The sequence below is a fragment of the Mus caroli genome, chromosome 15, assembly GCF_900094665.2.
Source record: "Mus caroli chromosome 15, CAROLI_EIJ_v1.1, whole genome shotgun sequence".
NCBI lineage: Eukaryota > Metazoa > Chordata > Mammalia > Rodentia > Muridae > Mus > Mus caroli.
This window is the reverse complement of record NC_034584.1, coordinates 28,308,922-28,327,122: the sequence shown is the minus strand read 5'-3', so window position 1 is coordinate 28,327,122 and position 18,201 is coordinate 28,308,922. Positions and strand designations below refer to the sequence as shown.

The 18,201-nt window shown below is 38.3% G+C and overlaps 1 protein-coding gene across 3 annotated transcripts in view; it reads right to left on the bottom strand.

The window, feature by feature from the left end:
* Cpq (carboxypeptidase Q) overlaps positions 1 to 18,201 on the bottom strand; it is a 455,565-nt gene that overhangs the window by 251,535 nt on the left and 185,829 nt on the right. The gene's annotated exons all lie outside the window — the stretch shown is intronic.

Sequence of the window (18,201 nt, the reverse complement as noted above, 5' to 3'; positions counted from 1 at the left end):
ACCAAAGTGTGGACACTTTGCCCCTTCTTGGAACTGGGAACAAAACACCCATGGAAGGAGTTACAGAGACAAAGTTTGGAGCTGAGATGAAAGGATGGACCATCTAGAGACTGCCATACCCAGGGATCCATCCCATAATCAGCCCCCAAATACTGACATCATTGCATACACCAGCAAGATTTTGCTGAAAGTACCCTGATATAGCTGTCTGTTTTGAGGTTATGCCGGGGCCTGGTAAACACAGAAGTGGATGCTCATTGTCACCTGTTGGCTGGAACACAGGGCCCCCAATGGAGGATCTAGAGAAAGTACCCAAAGAGCTAAAGGTGTCTGCAACCCTATAGGTGGAACAACAATATGAACTAACCAGTACACCCAGACCTCTTGTCTCTAGCTGAAAATGTTTCAGAAGATTGCCTAGTCTGCTATCATTGGGAAGAGAGGCCCCTTGGTCTTGCAAACTTTATATGTCTCAGTACAGAGGAACTCCAGGGCCAAGAAGTGGGAGTGGGTGGGTAGTGGAGTGGAGGGGGAGGGTCTGGGGGACTTTTGGGATAGAATTTGAAATGTAAATGAAGAGAATACCTAATAAAAAAAGAAAAGAAACATAAAAAACAATAAACAAGCAAACAAACAACAACAACAACAAAAAAGAACACACATGGGATGCACTCACTGATAAATGTCTTTTGGCCTAAAAACTCAGAATACCCAAGATACAATTCACAGACCACATGAAGCTAAAGAAGGAAGACCAAAGTGTTGTTCCTTTGGTCCTTCTTAGAAGTGGTAACAAAATACTCATGGGAGCAAATATGGAGACAAACTGTGGAGCAAAGACAGAAGAAAAGGCCATTCAGAGACTATCCCACCTGGGATCCATCCCAAATACAGTCACCATATGCAGACACTAGTATGAATGCCAAGAAGTTCATGCTAACAGGAGCCTGTTATGGCTGTCTCCTGTGAGGCTCTGCCAGACCCTGACAAATGCAGAGGTGGATGGTCACAGCCAATAATTGAACTGATCATGGGGTCCCTAATAGAGGAATCAAAGAAAGGGCTGCAACCCCATAGGAAGAACAAAAGTACCAACCAACCAGAGATCCCAGTGTCTAAACCACAAACTAAGTAATACACTTTGAAGGATCCATGGCTCTAGCCATAAATGTAGCAGAGGATGGCCTTGTTGGGCATCAATGGGAGAAGAGGCCCTTGGTCCAGTGAAGGCTCGATATCCCAGTGTAGGGCAGGGAGTAGGAAGTGGGTGGGAGGGTGGGGGTACATCCTTATAGAAATAGGAGGAGGGGAATGGGATAGGGGGTTCCTGCAGGGGGAACCAGGGAAAGGGCTAACACTTGAAATGTAAATAAATAAAATATCCAGTAAAAACATAAAAATGAAGTGGACCAAAGTAAGAGTTCTTGACCCTCTTGATGCTGTAACTCTTTAATACAATTCCTCATATTGTGTTGAACCCCCAAGCATAAAATTATTTTTGTTGCTACTTCATAACTTTTTTGTTACTGTTATGAAACATAATGTAAATAATTTGGAAATAGGGATGACCAACAACAGGCCACACCTCCTGGAAATACAGGTGGGCTGCCTACCCATGGACCTCACACTGTCTCTTGGTGCTGCCTTTCTGACACTGTTCCCAATGTACTTCCCACCATCTCTGCCATATACTATACCCCAACTCAGGGGGAGACTCCCTGCTGACTACACAGGCTATCAGAACTCTAGTGCCCAACTTGAATGGAGAATTCCTGCTCAACCACAGGCCACATAGGCCTTAAGACCATAGATGAAACAGAAACCAATGAATAAAACACCCATCCAAAAATGACAAACCCCCAAACTAGCACCTAGACATATAATCACTCCAAACTCAGATGCCTAGACACCAACTTAAGAACACAATTAACAACAGCCAGGATGATATGTCTCACCAGAACACAGCTAGCCTACTCTTGCAAGCCCTGTGTATTAAAACAACTGAAGCATGAGAAAAAGACCTTAACATTAACTTTATGAACATGGTAGAGATCCTTAAAGAAGTGAATAAATCCCTTAAAGAAATCAGGGAAAATACAAAAAAGGAGGAGGAAATTAGCAAATCCCTTAAAGAAAGCCAAGGGTAAATAAACAAAAACAACACACAAAGGAAACCGATAAAACTGTTTAGGGCATGAAAATGGAAATAGAAACAATAAAAAGAAATGTCTGAGGAAGGAATTCTGGAAATGGAATGTCAAGTTAAATGAACAGGAACTATAGACACAGAAGCATCACTAACAGAATACAAGAAATGGAAGTGAGAATTTCAGGTGTTGAATATACAATAGAAGAAATAGATGAATTGGTCAAAGGACATTTAAGAAACTATGAAAAGATACAGATCTAAAAATAATAGGAATAGCAGAAGAATACTAGCACTGAGGTCCAGAAAATATTTTCAGTGAAATCAGAGAAGAAAATTTTTACCTAAAGAAAGAGATGCCTATAAAGGTACAAGAAGGTTACAGAATACCAGATGGATTGGAACAGAAAAGAAAGTCCCCTAGCTACATAATAATCAAACACTAAATATAGAGAATAAATAAAGAAATAATATTAAAATGGAACATATCAAGTACCATATAAAGGTATGCCTACTAGACTTACACCTGCATTCTCAGTGGAAACCTTAAAACCCAAAAGGGTCTGGATAGATGTTCTACAAACTCAGATGCCAGCCCAGACTACTATACCTAGCAAAACTTTTAATTACCATAGATGGAGAGAACAAGATATTCCATGATAAAGTTAAATTCAAAGAATGTTTACCTACAGACCGAGCTCTACAGAAGATACTCATTAGAAAATTCTAATTCAATGTTAATTACATCCATGAAAACACAGAAAATAATCTCACACCAGAATAAACAAAAGAAGGGAGAATATACAAACATACACACACCACTCCCACTCCCACCACCCCATCCCCCCCACCACCACCACCACAACCAACAAACCTGAAAAAAACAGGAATTTGTCACTGATATCTTTCATTATCAATAGACTCAATTACCCAATAAAAAGATACAGATTTAGCATGGATGGAAAGAAAAAGAATTCATCCTTCTCTTGCATACAAGAAACACACTTCAATATCAAACATAGACATTGCCACAGGAAAAAAATGTATCAAAAAGGATTTTCCAAGCAAATAGACCTAGCAAGGTGGTGAGACCATTCTAATACCTAACAAAATAGACTTCAAACTAAAATTAATGAAAAAAAAAAAGATGAGGGAAGACATTTCATACTCAGCAAAGGAAAATCTCTACTAAGATGATGTCTCAATTCTTAACATCTATGCCTCAAACACATTTTACATTTGTAAAAGAAACACTACTAAAGGTTAAATCACATATTGATGTTCAAAGGATAATAGTGGGAGATTTGAATTCTCCACTTTCACCAATGGACAGGCTATCCAAAGAAAAACTAAACAGAGAAATACTGTAGCTAACAGACTCCAATTTGATCGAACAAATATCTACAGAACATTTCAACCAAACACAGAACATACTTTCTTCTCAGCACCTCACAGAACTTTATCCAAAACTGACTCAAGTCACAAAGAAAATCTCAGTAGCTACAAGAAAACTGAAATAACTCCCTATATCCTGTCAGACCGCCAGAGATTAAAGCTATATGTCAACAACAACAGAAAACTTACAAACACATGGGAACTGAACATGTACTGAAAGCAGAATGAGTCAATAAAGAAATAAAGAAATAAATAAAATAAACTGAACCCTAGAATTCAATGAAAATGATTGCACAACGTATCCAATCTTATACAACACCATAAAAGCAGTGCTAAGAGGAAAGTTAAATGCACCAAGTGGCTACATGAAAATAAAATGAAGATATCTCAAACAGGATACCTAAAAGGTCTAGAAAGCTTTCAGGAAACCACACACAAGAGGAATAGAAAGGTAATACATAATAAAACTGAGAGTTGAAATTAATAAACTAGAAACAGAGAATAATATAAGAAATCAATGAAACAAAGAGTTGGTTCTTCGAGAAAGTCAACAAGATAGACAAATCCTTATCTGAACTAACTAGAAGATGGAGGAAGAATATCCAAATTAACAAAATCTGAAATGAAAAGGGGAACATAACAACAGACAACAAAAAAATCCAAATAATCATTACATCATACTTTAAAAACCTGTCCTCCACAAAAATGGAAAACATAAAAGAAATGGACAATTTTCTTGATACTACTTTCTGAATTTAAATCATGATCAAACAAGCAACTTAGATAGACATTTAAATACTAAGGAAATAGAAGTAGCAATTAAAAGTCTTCCAAACAGCAGCAATCACAAGAACTCCAGGTCCAGGTTGGTTTAGCACAGAATTTTAACAGACTTTCAAAGAAGAGCCAATGCCAATACTTCTCAAATAACTCCACAAAGTAGAAAATAAAGGAACACTCTAGAAACAAAGGCTTAGCTTGACATATGAAAATCAATGTAATCCACCATATAAACAAACTGAAACCAAACCAAAGCAAAATAAACCACATGATCTTCTTATTAGATACTGAAAAGTTATTGACAAAAGAAGGGATGAAGTCAATAAAAGAAGTCACAGCTCATGCTGGTGAGGATGTAGAGCAAGGAAAACACTCCTTCATTTCGGCTATGAGTGTAAACTCGTACAACCACTATGGAGATCAATATCCCAGCTCCTCAGGAAACTGGGAATAATTCTACCTCATGACCTAAGCTTTGGGCACATATTCAAAGGACACTCCAACCTACCTTAACTATGTTCACAGCAGCTTTATTTATAATAGCCAAAAACTGGAAACAACCCAAGTTCTTTCAAACAAAGAATGGATATAAAGAATGTGGCACGTTACCCAATGAGTATTACTCAGCTGTTAAAAATAATGACATTATAAAATTTGTAGGCAAATGAATGAAACTAGAAAAAAATCATCATGAGTGAGGCAATATAATACCATAAAGACAAAAGTGATATGTACTCACTTATAAGTGTTCATTAACCATTAAATAAAAGATAATCATACTGCAATCCATAGATCCAGAAAGGCTATGTAACAAGGAGGTCTCAAGGTGGCCATATAGATCTCCCTAGTAAGGGCAACTATAATAGATTTTGCAGGTATACTGTGGGTGTTGGTGGGGACAGGAACAAGAGGGACAAGGTTGTGGAGGGAGGGATGGATGGAGAAAGTATGGGAAGAAACAACTAGAATTGTGGCTCCCTGGAGGGCAATGTGGAGACCCAGTGTAAACGTCTAGAACCTTATGAGGGTGCCATAATAAGGACTCCTAGTAATTGAGGACATGGAGCCTCAACTGGATATCTTCCTTAACTAGGCAAGGCTTCCAGTGTTGGGACTTGGACGCCAACCAAGCCACAAAACCTTTGACCCACAACCTGTCCTGCCTGCAAGGTATTCTGGGACAATGGTGGCTCAGAGCTTTGGGAGTGGCTAACCAATGAGTGGTCAACCCTGACACCCAAGCCGTGAGAGGTAGCCCATGCCTGACACTGCTTAGATGGCCAGAAAACAGAAAATGGATGACCCTACCAGGTGGTAATCAGAGAGGCTTCCTCAACAAGCTTGATGGTAGCAGATTCAAGGACTGATAGCCAAGTCTGATCGCATCTTTTTATGCAGTGTTCTCCTGATATTACAGGGAGACCTATTGTTTTCTAAAGGGAAATTGAAGATGAGGATCTGAATGAGAGGGAAGGTGGGGAGGCAGGCTGAGGTCAGGATGTATTCTATGAAAGAGAAATAAAATAAAAGATAAAAGAAGGAAAGATAAAAGAAAAATATTTTGGGGCATAGAATTTTGCCAAGGGGTTATGATCCACAGATTGAGGACCACTGTCCTTAAGTCTCATGCAATAGCCAGCATTATTCAGAGCATCAGGCAATTTATAATTCTGAGGGTTAAGAAGAATCGCATGAGTAAGGTGCACAATATGCCACATGTGGCAAAACCACGGTTTTCCATAGAGACAGATAAATACAACCAGCTGAAGTAAACTCACATCTATCAATAACACCTGGGAGGAGCATGAACACACATTCCAAACACAATTCTGTTTTGAAGAAACTAAGGGCATAAGACTCATTTCTTGTTTTCTTGGAGTTTTCTCACAAGTACTCGTAATTCCCTTCTCACGACGCCATTCTTGGGCTGTATTCTGACAGTAAACAATGGAGGGAGGGGAGAAATAGCTTTGTATAAATCTGGTGAGAATAAATTTGGAATTAAATATCGTAATGTTACAAAAGGTTGAGGCATGACTAAGGAAGAACAGGCATTAACTGTACATAAAGGCTGCTGAAATTTCCTATGACGTTAAATTAAGTTAAGCTTAACATTAAATTAAGAAACAAGAATGTGCAAGAATAAGAATATGCTTCATCTAATCACTTATGTTTAATTTAGTAAACAATATAACAATTATGGCATGTTTGGCCATGACCACAATGCTCATCAAAACTGTACTGAGGCTGCTCTTGCAGCCACGAGGAAACCATGCTAACCTCTCCATAAGGTTTCCAATGATTATCATTTAAAATTGCCCAATTATCATAAAACACAGAAACAGTCCAAAAGATAAACACAAACCTTCGTTCCATCTATCTATCTATCTATCTATCTATCCATCTACTATCTATTTCTATATATTTATCTATATGTATACTTACACACACATATGTGTGTGTGTGTATTTCACTTAAAGATTATGTTTTATCATACATCTTATAACAGGTTAAATGAAATATTAAATATAGTAAAACTCCTCTTCAAAATATATTTTAAAGGATTTACTTTATTATTTATTTGTGTGTGTATGTATGTATGTATGTATGTGTGTGTGTTTATGTATGTATGTATGTATGTATGTATGTATGTAGGTTTGTGGCTGCCCAAAAAGGCCAGAAAAGAATGTCAGATCCCTGGAACTAGAGTTACAGTAAGTTGTGAGCCATTAGATGCAGGTGCTGGAAAGAAACCAAAGTTGTATCTCCTGGAGGACCAACATGAGCTCTTGAATGCTGAGACATTTCTTCAGGCTTACACAGCCGTCTTACTTAATATGATTAACAGGAACTGCTCTTACCTCTAGAAAACTGTAGACTTGCAACTGGATGCCTAGAGATTTCTGTACATATCAAGGATTGGTTTATGGGCTTATCACTGTGTGAAATACATAGATAGCGCTCCATAGTCAATCAATGAAAGAGGTATGGCATAGAATAACAAGTAAATCTGGGAATTTCTACTTCTAAAAACTCAGCTGAGTAGCAGGATGCCAAGGAACACATTTAATTGGTTACAAAATGTTATATTCTACTTGATTTTTTTGTAGAACTGGAGCAGTGAGGGCCAGGGGAAACCCAGCTGTTCTTCATTTATTTTCCTGGCTGCACGTTAAGCTAAAGTTTTCAAAATATGTACCCAGACAGGGAAGTAGTCAGAGAAATGTTGTTGCTCTGAATAGCCCTAACTCCTCATATGACAGCATTCTATGGGTTTTGGCTTTGAAGTAAAGATTTCTAATAATGTTTTAATCAATTTCCTATCTTCTAAACTAATTCATAAGGATCAAAATCACTACATAAACAGTGGTTATTTCAATGTAACATGATGAATTCCTCAAAATCCTGTTCATTTTTAGCTGTGTGACTTTTTTATTATCCTATATTGTGCAATTTTTGTAAGTGTGTTAGCTGTGGCACATGCCCATCTATATGTGCACACAGCCAACTCTGACTAGGACATCTTGTAGTAAGTGTTTACCAATTCATTAAACTCTTGCTCATATTTCTCATCTTTACCACTTAACTTTTGTGACATCTCAGACATAGTTATTCTTTTGTGAGTATCTTGTGCTCTTGATTCATATATGAGATTTCTAGAAGGCTTTAGTTTCTTAGTACTTAGACCTCTTATGTTTGGCCTAAAAGTCATCTCAATATGGAGGTTGGCATCTACCTTAGCAAGTGACCAAACAGAATGTGTATAGAAAAAAAAATGCACTGCTTGTAAGCTACATTGATTTTCTGCTCAAGTCTTGGACACCCTGCATGACTTCTGCCTAATCTCATTCATTGGAAGCCAGTCACTAACATCTTTTCACATGTAAGGGAGAGGAACTCAACTCTGCCTCTCAGAAAAAAGAAAAACACACTGTGGGCACATTACTTTAATCACATCACCGTCCTGTTTAAATTTCTTACTTACATGTCTACACTTTAGGTTTACTTCTGGATACTTTTGATGTATTTATTCTATGCCATAAAACACTGCAAAGATATGTGCAGTGACTGAATTAAGTTATAGAAAAATCACACTCTGTGTTTTCCTCTTGGGGCTAAGGTCTCTTGTATCTCAGACTGACCTTAAAGTTGTCAAGTAACCAAGAATAAGTTTGAATTCTGATGCCCTTTTTCTCTCTCCCATGTCCTGGGATTACAAGTATCACCACTCTTATGTATACAGCATTCTGCCTGCAAGTATGCCTACATGCTAGAAAGGGGCATCAGATCCCAGTATAGATGGTTATGAGCCACCATGTGGTTGCTGGGGATTGAACTCAGGACCCCTGGAAGCACAGCCTCTGAGCCATCTCTCAAGCCCAAGTACGACCACTCTTATTTTCAATGCAAGGCTGCAGATCAAATCCAGGCTTTCACACATGATACCCCCAGTTCCACAAAGTGTGTTTTTTGTCTCCTTCTATGGGGCATGTATCTGACTTTAGTTTTTATTCCCACCTGAACCTTCTTTGGCTTACTTATCTTTAAAGTGAGGACCATAATAATCAACTCTGTTCGGTGACTGAGAAAATATAGATAAAAGTGTACATTAAATCACAAAATATGCAGCAATTAGTACTGAGTCGGCCAGGATACAGTGCTACAAGCCCATAGAGCTACAGAGGAGGTTGAATTCATTCCAGTACTTGCTGCCTACATTAACCACCTACTACTAGACAAGGCCCCTTTCTTTTATCTTTTAACTTTTCTGCCTCAGAATGATTCCAATCCTCATGTCCTGCATATGCAAGTATTCAATAAGCATTTTCTACCTCTGAAACTGATGGTTTCCTCTATTTTCCTTTATTCAGTGTACAACAGGGGACATATTTTAGGTATGTGTATTTTACGAACTAGAAAGAAATTTAAAAGTATAAGGTGAGGAATGTCTGAGAATATAGGTTAATGCATAGGTCAGACATGAACTGAAATCCCAGCTCTGCTGGTCAGCTGGTAAGCCCTGTGATCCCTTGATGCTTTGTTTCCTTCGACATTTATATGGGGATAGTAAGTTTACTTATTAAAGAGATAATATGTGAAAAGAGTTTAGAATGTCACCTTTCAGTGCTAAGTGCCCCCTGGGAATGTGTTTCTTCTATAACTGTGTTTTTTTCAGATTGTTCTCTCATCAGGGCAAGATGTGCTGCCTGTGGACAAGTACACCCTACTGCTTGCAAGTCCGATTTGGCACACCAGAATGACTTCAATAGGGGAATGAGTAGTCCCCAGTGTTTGTTCTGCCTACCTGGATAGCAATCTACCAAAAACAGATGGAACTGTTTCCATTTGCTATTTAGCTTAGCCCAGGGGCATGCAGGGCCACAAGCACATTTCAGGAATTTGAAAAATAAACAATGAAATGTTTCATGTTTGCCACATGCGTCTTTTTCCTCCCATGATTTAGTTTGGCTTGTTCTCAGCCATAAAAATTTACAAGAAATAAAAGAATGGATAAATAAATCAGCATAAATCTTTCTAACCCATCCCCCCAAATCTTCCAATCCAAGGTTATGGTGTGAACACATGTTCTAACTAATATGTTCAAGAACTTTTTAATTACTTTGCTCATGAACGTTTAGTCAGCTGCCTATCTTGGTAAAAATATTCCCACTCAGGCAGAGTAACCTCCTATACTCTTGAGATTTTTCAAATCATCAGGCCATGAGATACATTCAGACAAAGGGGAAACGTGCATTCAGGGACTGCCTTTAACTATTCAATTATGTATGCAATAAGTTTGTCCAGCAGGTCAATTTCTTCGATGAGAATCTTGTTTATTCTGTCAATGAAAATCTTGACATCAGTGTTGGAGCAGTTTTCAAAGAGATTGCTTAGCTATTCAATAATGTATTTAGGAAAGCATAGAAAACAGGCCGTGCCTTTTTTCTAGGTTATTTTACAGCATACCTTCCAGAAAGGAAGCTTCCTTTTTAGATGGATTTGGAAATTACATCTCACCCTGAAAGGATCTTTGGTCCTTTCAAATGTATTATTTTCTCTTCTTGGACTATACCCTGTCCACCTCAATCTAATTCCTAGAAGCATTAGGATCTTTAAGTTTTACTGTCTTCAGAAAGCCTTTCTTAGCCTTGTTGGCCAGGATGGTGTCTCTGAAATTAGTTTCCATGGCACTTTGAACTGATAAATGATGGCACTCATGGCACACACACAGCTCATGAACACATTTCCCACCTACCAATGTTGTTTAAGTGTCAGGCTCTACTATACCACTCAAAAAGCTGTGAGTCCCATGACTTAACCCAGCACAGAGCTAGGGCTGAAAAAGAACCTGTGCGACTATGGGATGAATGCGCAGATCCTCCTTCTCACATGGCCTCCGCATCTCCTTCTTCTCTTTTGTATCTGAATTTCAATAACTCCTGCCAATTTTAGCTTTAAAATGTTTCCCAGACCATTCTCTTTCCTGACACTGCTTCAATTTTCTTAGCTATAGGCCTGCTTACTAAAGTTCAGCTGTACACATGGGCCTGAACACTGTGAATCACAGATCCACTTTAAATGCCCAGTGACTTCAGGCTGCCTAAAGTACAAATGGGGCTTTTTCTCCTAAGGCATCCCATCAACATTTTGCTCCTTGCCTCAGTCTGTGCTCTCTCTTAGCACAAGCTAATGTTTATATTCAGAAAGACAAAACAGCCTACAAAGTACAAGAGCCAGGGTTTGAAGATGATGTTTCCTAAACACTGCAAACTTCTTAGGTAAGCCCATTACTATAATGTACTAGACACGCAATAATTGAGATAAATTAGTGAATAATTGGGGGGAAGGAGTAAGGATAAAAACATAACACACTATTGCTTCTTGTGACTTTATCTCAGTGTTCTCAAAAAAAATGTTAATGTTAGATGTTAAGATACATTATGAAAACAATATTCCATGGGTAAAATGGAGAGCACAGTAGAGCTACTCCTTAGAGATTCCCAATGAATGCTAACATATTAAAATTAAATAAAGGCAAAATAAATATTAGCAAAAAGAGAGAATATTTGGAATAGGAGAACTGCTAACTATATTTGAATTACAGTCTAAAGCCACATTAACACCCCTTCACTATGAAACAGTCCACTGTTCCAACACTTCAGAGGGCCCCTCATTATGACTCACTACTATCCAGGATCACATGCCATGTACCGTGTGTCCACCATAAATTCTTTTGTCCAAATAATTTTCAATGTCTTAAATTTTAATATATTGATATGTGTTGCTTTACCATATTTTGTCACATTTCATGGTGCATCATGGCGATTTTAACACAAATAAAAATTATTTACATCAAGGATCATTAGCTTATGAGGTGTTTTATTGTTTGTTTTCCAGATCAATTAAGTATTATTTCTAGTATCCTTTTTATGATTTTTATATTTTGAAATTCTCATATATGCATATAATGTGTTTTTTGTGTTTTGTTGTGTGTTGCTTGAGACAGAATTTCTCTGAATAGCTCTGGCTGTTCTAGATCTCACTCTGTAGACAAAGCTGGCCTAAACTCAGAAATATCCATGCTGCCTCTGACTCCTGAGTGCTGGCACATGCTACCACCACCTAGCTATGATATGACTTTTAAATAATAAAATTTTAGGGTTGGCAATGACCTTTGGCTTTTCAAGCAAAGTCCTTCTCTCTTTAGATAAAGCATAAATGATTGTGTTATTTAAGTTTACTATTGCTGTAATGAAACACCATGACTAGGTAACTTAGGGAGAGAGGGTTTATTTGGCTTATATTGTTGTTTATCATCAAAGGAAGCCAGGAAATGAATTCAAATAGTACAGTAAACTGAAGGCAGGAGCTGATACAGAGGACATGGAGCACCGTTGCTTAGTCTGCTTTCTTATAAAACCAGGATCAGGAGCCTAGTAACTACACTAACCATAATGTACTAGGCCCTCCCACATCAATCACTAAATAAGAAAATCCCCTATAGGCTCACATACAGCCCGATCTTATGAAGGCATTTTCTTCAATGAGGTTCCCTTCTCTTAGATACTTTAACTTGTGTGAGTTTGACAAAAACTAGCATATAACTCTAGTCATTCAGTTTGCTTGTGACATAAAAAAACAATCCAGAAACAAACTAACAAAACCTCAAAGGCTTATACCACCCCTGGTCTTCTTTCCTTCATTCTACATCAAGAATTCTCAATCTCAGGTGACTCTTATTCCTTGGGAGGTATTTTTCATTGTCCAGGGGCACATTTTTTATGGTAAAGAGCTCAGAAAGTATGAAATAAGGCTGGAGAAAGGAGCAATACCAGTGGGGAGAGTCCAGAGATGCTCACTATCAAACAATACACAGGGAAACCTAACAAGAAAGAAGCATTTCAGCCAAAAGTCAACAATGGTGACTATAAGAAACTTGGTACTTACTTTTGGGATAGCATTGGAAATGTAAAGAAGAAAATACCTAATTTAAAAAATGCTCAAAAAAAAAAAAAAAGGAAAGAAACTTGGTACTTTTCTCTTTTCTAGAGATAATAAAGTATTTGGGTTGATCTGTGGTACTTTCATTTTGATTTTCCTGATAACCTTTGGAGCACTGCATTATATTTGAAATAATACAGGATTACAGAAATTAAATTATTCTTTTAACCCAGGAAGGAAGGAAGAAAAAGAAAATACAAACAATGTGGGAAGAGATGGCTGTATTTGAGGGATGATATGGAAACCTAGTGAAGAAAAAACTTCCTTAAATATATGGATGTGCTATTAAGAAATCTCCTATTAATGAGGGATATGGAGTCTCAACTGCCTATTTCTTGTCATCAAACAAGGCTTTCAGTAGAAGGATGGAGTTACATTCAATTGATTTTGGCCAAAGGGGTCCCATAGAAATTCCTAAACATCCCAGGCTGTTAAGATAATTGATTGCTCTCTGAAAACTGGCAGTGGGGCCATTGTTAAGGACAGCACCCACACGATTCATTAAACATGGAGAAGCTGAGCTGATGCCTACGTGGATTACTCACCCTATGTTCTATGCCTTTAGTGTGGGAAGATACTGTGCAAGACATCAAGATATAAACATCATTGTAACATGAAAATGTAATACCAACCCATGTCATAAAACCTTTGACCTGCAATCTGTCCTGTCTGAAGATAGGCTAGGTCAGTGGTGGCTCAGAATTTGTGGGAGTAGCGAACCAATTAAGGCCCATTCCATAAGATGAAACCCATACCCAATACTTTCTCAGTAACCAAGAACCAGAGACCAAAAAGATAGCTCAGAGACTTAGGGTCAAATCAAACACTACTGTTCTTAAAACAAACAAGTAAACAACAACAACAACAACAACAAAGTTATATCTCAATAAAATGACTCCTAGTGATACTGTGATATAATCATAGATCAGTGCCTTATCCAGTCATATTCAGAATCAGAGAGGCTATTTTGCTATGTGATTGTGGGAAGCCACATGTGCCGTTGCAGGGTGGCACAGGCTACTGCTGGCCACCACGCATAAGTTTGGGCAAACAACCAATGCGTACTTATGCAGTAAAGTTTTTCCGCCAAAACACTGCCTGGCCCGGGCATGATAATGAGGCTCTGCAAAGTACTAAGAGAGTTAACCAATCAGATGTGAGACATGCAAATGAGGTATGATAATGAGGTACTGAGAGAATAACCAATCAGACGTGAGACATGCAAATGAGGTATGTTAATGAGGTTTTGTGAGGTACTGAGAGAGAATAACCAATCAGATGAGGAACATGCAAATGAGGTAGAATGCACAACCAATCCGGGTGTGAGACACACCTCTCCTAGGCCTATATAAGCAGCACTAGTTCTGGGCTTGGGGTCTCTTCGCCTCTACAATCAAGCTCTCCCAATAAACATGTGCAGAAGGATCCTGTTGCAGCATCATTCTTGCTGGTCGAGTCGGATGTGCGCAAGATGTGATGACTTGGTAAGGGCAGCACAATCTAGATTCTGATTCAACTTCCATTCTTTAGTTTTGCCTTTTTGCTTTAAGGCATTTCCAGGTGGAATGGAATCACTTAGGGGTAAGATGAAATGAGCAGTCTCGAACCTAGAGATATATCCCCATCATGTATCTGGGTGTCCCTCTGGATGGACAACTCTGAGGTTTAGCTCTGCTATCAATCCTCATTTTCTGTTTCTGCCACTATGGTTTCTTATTGCCACAATCCCTTTAATGTATCTAATTAGATATAAATTCTATTCATAATGACAAAAGATTTTCAGTGAACTTTCAAACACACATTTTTATCAAGTGGGGTTGAAGTGACATTTCTACTGTAGTTCAAAAATCATAATGCTCACATTCTCACTCTGATTCTCTATAGTTATGCAAGAGAGAGCTTTCTAGACACCTTGATGTGTGGATCTTGAATGTTCCTCAGTAACTATGAAGGGTTTCTAGGATGGCAGTAATGGATTGTGGTGGAACCCGTAGGAATTAGATTATGGAAGAAATCCAGTTGGGGAAAAGTAATGGGTCCTGCCCATGAAGGGTACTTTGAAACCCTGGCCACTTTTTTCTTCCTCCTATTATCACTAATCATGAAGTAAGTTTTTGACCTGACACAAGTTTCCTATTGTTGACATTTAGCATGTCAAGCAAAGGCCAACGAAATGGGTCTGCACACTTGAAACTTTCGAAACAAACCCTTTTCCTTATGAGTTAATTATCTTAGATATTTTACTATATTAATGAAAATTGGACCAATGTGCATGATGTTCTGTTGATAATGAAGATATTTGGAGGCTACTCTAATAGCTTCCAAAGGACTTTTTTTCTCAATAAAAATGTACCTCCTTCAAGATTTTTTGAATACAGTAACTTGTGTAAACCACAGAGATGCCAGTTTATTATAAAATAAGACTAGAGATAGAATTTTGAGCTTCAGTTGGCTTAAATAGGTCTCAGTTGGTAGGATTTGTATCAGACCTCTATTCTGTTACTTTTACATTTTGAAGTCCAATAAAACCTGTTTATCTTATTGGCATTTGGAAAATTCTGTGGTAATCCCTCTTAGGTTTATGAATTATGCAATAGAGTTCCAAAGTGTCCTAATGTTACATCAATTACACACACACACACACACACACACACACACACACACACACACACAAACACTTTGGCAGAGCTGAAATTCCCTACAGTTTACCCATGACTTTTGGGATAAAACATAAAATGTCTTTATATACAAACTACTTACTTTCACTAAGATTCTGTGCACACATTTCTTTCATTTCTTATTCTCTTAATTTTAATGAAAATAAACATGGGTTAAAAAGCTACTGTGGAACCAGTCTCAGGATAGGAATTAGAGAAAAGAAAAAGAAAATAAATAAAATGTAGTGTTAATTTTTAGGTACTTGCAAGCTTCAGTTAAAACTGTCACCATAACAGTGGCACAGCACACTGGGATTAGGGGAGAGCTACCAGAGAAGGTTTTCTGGGAGACATGGATAAAAGGTTCTGGTTTACTTAGGCTCACTGACAAATTTAACCAATCTAATGGGGGATGAAATATATGATCCTGCCTTCACAGTGGTACTAAGAAAGTTACAAGGAACATTCATCCCTAAATACAGTCATAAAGACTAAAATCTAATAAAGAAATATAAGGAATGTATATTTTTTTTCTATTGAAGCTATGCAGTTATCTCTTTGTTGGGGAACTTCTGTTAACCTGTTTTGTACACCTTCATAACAAGATATTTATGACCAACTCTATGGAGTGTATGTACACATGAACATTTTACCTTTAGTTTCAAGAACACACACACACACACACACATCACATCACATCACATCACATGCGTGGAGGTCAGAGGATGACTTCTACGGAGAAGTCCTTGCCTGCCACGTTGTTGAGGTGGGCAGGGTTTCTCTTGTCTGGGCTGCTGTGCTTTCTACTCTAGGCTAGCTTCTTGGCAAACTGGACTCCATGTCTCTGCTTCCCATCTCAGTTTAGAAGTGTTGAAATTACAAATGCATGCAACTTCATCTGCCTTGTTCCATGTGTTCTGGGGATCAGAACCCAGGTTGTCAGGCACACATTTTAACCCAGTGATCCACCTTCCTAGCAATTTCTGAAAACACTTATCTACCCATCTGGAAAAGATGAATGTAGAGAGTGGAGCATCTTAATAGAGTCCAATATATTTAACACTCAGACTCCTAGGCAATTAAATGAAAACATAAGTCTACAGAAAGACTAGGTCAAGAATATTTAGATACTTTATTTACAATAGTCTGAACATAGAAATCAGTACATACCCAGCAACTGCTGAGTAGATAAGCATAATGTAATAAATCCAAAGAAGTGCTATCTGGTGACACAAGAGAAGAAACAATTGAAAAGTGAGTAAGTTCCAAAAGTTGAATTTAGAGAAGTCTGGCAGATTATATGAATAGATTACATGTGAAGTTCTAGAATATATAAAATATAAAAATCACAGTTAGATATAATATTCAGCATGGTTCCAAGGATGGATCTGACTGGGGTGGTAAAGAAATGAAGAAAAGACAGACACATAGACATGCAGAAAAGCCGGGGTCAGATAGACTGGGCTTTCTGATGGAGGAAATGGAAGCTCCCAGTGGTTAGTATGTTGACCTGAACATGGAAGTAGGGGTTTTGTATACAGCTGAACAAGGAGGTGGGTTTCTTAGATACAGATAAACAAGGAGGAAGTCTTTTTTTATGCTGTGTAGCTAGATTAAGGAAACAAGTTTAGCTAATCTTAGTAGGAACAATCTCTGTAAGAAAGCAGGTCATAAATATCTATTCAAGAGAAGAAAGATATAGTAGACATTTTCTGCACACACTATCAATATCCTCACAAGGATGAAAGAAAGGCTTTGACATTTCCCTTAGGCATCATCAGGTAGGTTAGGGGTTTTCTCACTCCCACAGGTCTGAGGTATGACCATGTCACATTTTCTTAACACTTCACTACTAAGGACTTCTTCACTCCCCATAATTGGAAGCAGAAATCATTGCTTGCCAGTGGGAAAGGAGGTAGAGAAAGAAGTGGACTACAAAGAGACCCAAGGGAGCCTTTGTATGATGAAAACAGTCTCATCCATGATTGTAGTAATGGTTACTGAATATGTTTCAAAGCACATTCATTTACACACTTAAATTGATAATTTATTGCTTATATAAACAGCCTCCAACTATCCCAGCTAGAAAACACACATGGCTTCCAGGGAACTGGCAGAACCAGAACTATCTGAGCCTCAGAATAGCAACAACGTTAGCCTCAGCCTCAGACACTGATACAGCATGGCTTCTACAAAAAGGATCCCATAATGCACTACTTGCCACCCATGCTGAGGTTCAGATTCTGCTCCCTCATCCTGAAAGATGCTAATATAACCTCAGTGAAAATTATTCTGTGAGGTCCTGATGACTCTAACTTGGGACTCAGGCTCTTAGCTGTTCTGCTGTGATCAGTTTTCCAAAAGGACAAGAAGGTGAACTTCCTGTTTTTCCCCTCAACATTTCAAGTCAGTTTCTCAGTGGTAACTGACTCGTTGTGTCTGGTGAGATCTTGCTCTTGTCATGACCCTATGGGTAACGATGCTCGGTGCAGTCGTCCCACTTCTCCAACACCAGGCACAACTGCTCACCATTTCCTTCACCTCACTGGCATTGTCACAAAAGTGTAAGTCTAACATTCTGAATAACTTAGTTGTGTTTTCAGAGTTATAGTTGCTACTAAGATTAATACCAGAATGTCTATAAAACATTGATGCGAGACAGCTACTGGGACAGGCTGGAGCCACAGAGCCACTGAGGCAGCACCCTTTTGGGGCCGCAGA